The sequence below is a fragment of the Delphinus delphis genome, chromosome 1, assembly GCF_949987515.2.
Source record: "Delphinus delphis chromosome 1, mDelDel1.2, whole genome shotgun sequence".
NCBI classification, from domain to species: domain Eukaryota; kingdom Metazoa; phylum Chordata; class Mammalia; order Artiodactyla; family Delphinidae; genus Delphinus; species Delphinus delphis.
This window is the reverse complement of record NC_082683.1, coordinates 84,294,993-84,299,677: the sequence shown is the minus strand read 5'-3', so window position 1 is coordinate 84,299,677 and position 4,685 is coordinate 84,294,993. Positions and strand designations below refer to the sequence as shown.

At 37.9% G+C, this 4,685-nt stretch overlaps 1 pseudogene; it reads right to left on the bottom strand.

The window, feature by feature from the left end:
- Positions 1–1,379: 1,379 nt before the first annotated feature.
- LOC132421410 (bifunctional 3'-phosphoadenosine 5'-phosphosulfate synthase 1-like) lies at positions 1,380–1,977 on the bottom strand (annotated as a pseudogene).
- Between the last annotated feature and the right edge of the window lie 2,708 nt (positions 1,978–4,685).

Below are 4,685 nucleotides of genomic sequence, written 5' to 3'. Positions count from 1 at the left end.
CTGATGCTAATTAAGGAAAACGGTCTGTTTTTTAGAAAGGGTGTCCAGACAGACACCACTACAAAGAAATGCCAACAGTAACTATTGGTCCCTTCTGTTACTTAGTGAAGTGTCAAAGATAGAGTGACTGGGTTAACAGCTTAAGGTTTCTCCAAGCATCTGCAGTATTATCAGCACGGTCCAGGCCTTGGGAGTCTTGACACTTCAGGATGTTTCTGGCCTTCTTGGACAAGTCTGCACATTTGTGTTCCTGAAATAAATTCAAAGTCTTCATGGTGTTCAGAGTCATGGTAGTCTACACGCTTCTTTTTCTTGTTGTAAACTGTAACTTGAAGGGAAACTATTTCCAAGGTGATTAAGCCAAGGACCATTGTTATCTCTTTGCTGTTATGAGTTGACTCATAAAGACCCTTCCCTGTTTTCTGGATGAGACATGCCAGCAGAGTCTCACTCAACAGTATAAAAGTTGATTCCTGCGACCATCAGTGTTCTGCAATGCTACTGGACCTCAGTTGGTCCATGATGGGATATGGAAAGATGGCCACCACTGTTGTTTCAGGATTCCTCTAGCACTACAGCCTGTTGCTTCCTGTGCCACTTCAAAGGAACGTTATTATTTTTTCTCCAGCCACCAAGAGGGTGAAGGAGAAAGACAGGGCACCTATAAGCCCCTTTCTAGAAGTTGCTTTTGAGTATCCTGTATTAATGGAGCATGTCCATTGTGGACTGAGTTTCATAATTAAATTCAAAGGCAGCATCAGCCTTCATATCTTTAAACATCTGCTTTAGCTCAGTAGGAGTGAAACAATAGTGATCAAGATCATCATTCTAATAAATTTGGTCAAAGACTTGAAGATCTCCTTCAGTCAGCCAATCTCCTTGTTCCAAAACAATTCTTGATCTAGGGGTGGTCCTGAATGTTGTTCCTCACTGTCTAGCACAGTGTTCCTCCTTCCTGTGTTAAAAAAAAAGCTCTGGATTGTGAAGAAGAAGAGCTGCACAGTGACCCTCCTACATCAGAGCAAAAGCTGTCCAGATGTCCAGCATTTATCTTCTTGAGTAGCTGTCAGAAATATAGGCACTGACAAATTAATGATGTCCCCAGCCAGAAGATAATCAAAATGAAGGCAGAGCAAGTACTCCCCATTTCTCATAAAGCCGTTCAGTGAGATGCACCAATCTTTTGCCAAAACCTGCACACACTGCACAACCACTTTATTAATTTTTAATGCTGATAATATTTCTCCATCTGTTTTTGCCAAATGAAGTTTATTTTCTGGCACACACAAGATGTCACAGGTACAATATCCCATTCCCAAAGAAGTTCCATAACTCTTACTGCACACAGCCATTTATGTCACAGGAGTCTGTTTTCAGCGTCAATTCAGGGGCTTTTGGTTTTTTATATTCAGAACCAAGCCCAGTGAAACATTTAATTTCTCTAGCCCATGCTTTTTATTAGAGTCCTTTGATAACCTCTGTTCACAAACATGCAGAGGTGCATTTAACAAATACTTCAAAAAAAGGCAAACTTGTACCCTCCCGAATTTGCCTTGTATTATTGTGATCTTGAGTATAAGGTGATATAAAACTTGTAATGCACACTAAGCCAGCACCTGTAAACAGCTTAGCAACTCCTGCAACTCAACGAACATTCTCATCTCTCTTCACTACTAAAGCCAAGGTTTTTATTGAGACCTTGATGAACGTTGTCACCAATCAAAGTACAGCACGGGTAACCTGGCAAACCAAGTATTCCTCCAAAGTCATGCTCACCGTGGTTTTTCCTGCTCCAGATAAGCCTGTTAGCCAAACTGTGCAACCAAAAAAAAGCCACCTCTGGTCTCTACCACCTGACCTCTTGTTCCTGCTGACATGGTGAGCCTGATAGGTGACATTAGGTGCTCTCTGCCTTCCCTAGTTCTACATGTTATTGCTCAGTATGTCTTTCTTGTACTGGTTCCCAAGGACCTTCATGGCTGTAGAGAGTGCACAGGGTGTCGGGGTTTTCAACCCCCAAAGGTTAGAAGGAGGAGGGGAGGCCTGTGGGGGTGGAGCAGAGCAGGAAGGTATGCTCTGACCTAGGCACTTTATGCTCTAGATTCTTGTTGTGTGGCTCGTTGGCTGTACCTCTGATATGGGTCAGGGCAGAAGTATATGGGATTTTTTTTTTCTTATGATATCTTTGTCTGGTTTTGGTATCAGGGTAATACTGGCCTCATAGAATGGGTTTGAAAATGTTCCCTCTTCCTTTATGTTTTGGAAAAGTTTGTGAAGGATTGGTATTAATTCCCATTTAAACGTTTGATAGAATTCATCAGTCAAGCTATCTGGGTCTGAGTTTTGCTTTGTGGGAAGTTTTAAAATTACTAATTCATTCTCTTTGTTAGAGGTCTACTCAAATTTTCCATTTCTTCTTCAGTCAGTTTTGGTAATTTGTGTTTCTAGGAATTTGTCCATTTCCTCTAAATTATCTAATTTATTGACATATAATTGTTTACAGTATTTCCATGGAATACTTTTTATTTCTGTAAGTTTGGTAGTGATGCCACCTTTTAATCACTATCCTGTAAAGGTAATCATTATCATGCCTTTTAGGGTAAACACTTCCTTAAGCCTATATTCCTAAACACTATAGTTTTAATTGTTCTCTGAATTCCACACAAATGAAATCATATGCAATATATTCTTGTCTGGCTTCTCTTGCTTTATTTTATGTTTGTAAATTTATCCCTGTACCTTTAGTTTGTTCATTTCATTGCAGTATACTATTCCATTGAATGAATACAGGCATACCTCATTTTATTGTGCTTCACAGATATTGCAGTTTTTAGAAATCAATGGTTTGTGGTCCTGTGTCCAGCAAGTCTGCAGGTGTCATTTTTCCAAAAGCATTTGCTCACTTCATGTCTCTATGTCACATTTTGGTAATTCTCACAATATTTCAAATCCTCCACCAGCAAAAAGATTATGACTTGCTGAAGGCTCAGATGATGGTTTCCATGTTTTAGCAATAAAGTATTTCTAAATTAAGATTTTTACATTGTTTTTTTCAGACCTAATGCTATTGCACACTTAATAGACTATAGTATAGTGTAAACATAAGTTTTATACGTACTAGAAAACCAAAACATTCGTGTGGCTTGCTTTATTGTGATATTCACTCTGTTGCAGTGGTCTGGAATCAAACCCACAGTACCTCCCAGGTATGTTTGTATACAACAATTTATTTATTCAGTGACATTTGGTTATTTTCTTGTTTTTAGAATATTATAAAAATTGCTGCTGTTAATGTTCTTGAACATGTGTTTTGTTTCTTACAAACATGCAATTATGTTGGATTATACGTAGGAGTGATCTGCTGAGACACAGGATTTATGTCTGCTCAATTTTAGTTGATAATGCCAAAGAATTTTCAATGTAGTTATATCAGCTGATACTCCCATCAGTAGTATATAAAGATTTCTATTGCCTTATCTCCTTGCCAAAACTTAGTATTGTCATTAAAAAATATCTTTAGTCATATTAGCTTGGTTACAGTGGTATCACATTATGGTTTTCATATGCATTTTTCACAACAAAGTTGAGCTCCTTTTTATATTGTATTGTCATTTAGATAACCTCCTTTGAAAGTGCCTGTTGAGGCCCCTGCTTATTTTTCTATTGTGCTGTCTTTTTATTGGATCTGCAAGAGTTTTAATATATTCAGATAAGTGTCCTTTATTGGTTATATATGTTGAAAATGTTTTCTCAATCTGTATAGTTTAATTTATAATGTATTTTGATGAATACAATTCTTAATTTTAATGCAGTTAATATTTGATATTTCCTTTTTGGTTAGTGTTTCTTGATTACTTGGTTAAAAATATATCTTCCTACTTATAGTTCATGATAATGTTATATTCTAGATAATTAGGTCAACTACTCACTTAGAATCAATTTTTATGTATGGTTTGAGCTAAGGGTCAAATTTTATTTTTCTCCATATTGATATTCAATTAATGAAGCATCATTGACTGAAAGAGCATCTTTCTCACACTATTTAGCAATACTCCACATGTCTTAAATAAATTGTCCACATATGCATATGATTTAATGTGACTCAAAGATTTGAAGGAACAAGGGGACTGAGAGATTAACAGAATCTGGAGATGGAAAGACAACTGTAGCCATAAGAAAAGCCACAGGACAAGAACTATGACCTTAGAGGAACATAGCCCCTGAAAGTTGTGGTACAATAAGGAATAAGCAGAGAAAAGAAAAATCCCACTTTTTGCCTCTTGTTTCCCCTTAAACTCCTGTTCAGTTGGAACCCAAATGGAAACCAGAACGCAAAGGAGCTTGTTGATGCAATTCATACCTGGGACATAGCCCAGGTAGAAAGGTGAAGCCAGAACAAGAAGGTCAGACAGAAGATACCTAGCACAGCCAAGTACATTTGCCTCTCAGCAACCTCTCCTCATTTGTCCAGGTGAAATATTTGTTTCCCCACTACAGGAGACACCCAAAATGTCCCCCCTGAACTAATGCCTCATCATAGAGTAGGTCAATGCAATCAAAATCCTACCTGGAAAGTAATGTTTAGCCACCACCAGTGTTCTTCATATAAGGTAACAGCAGGAGGGAGTGGGGGGGTGAGGAGGGAAGAAATGGGTGCAAGAGAAGCAACTAACTAACATAAAACA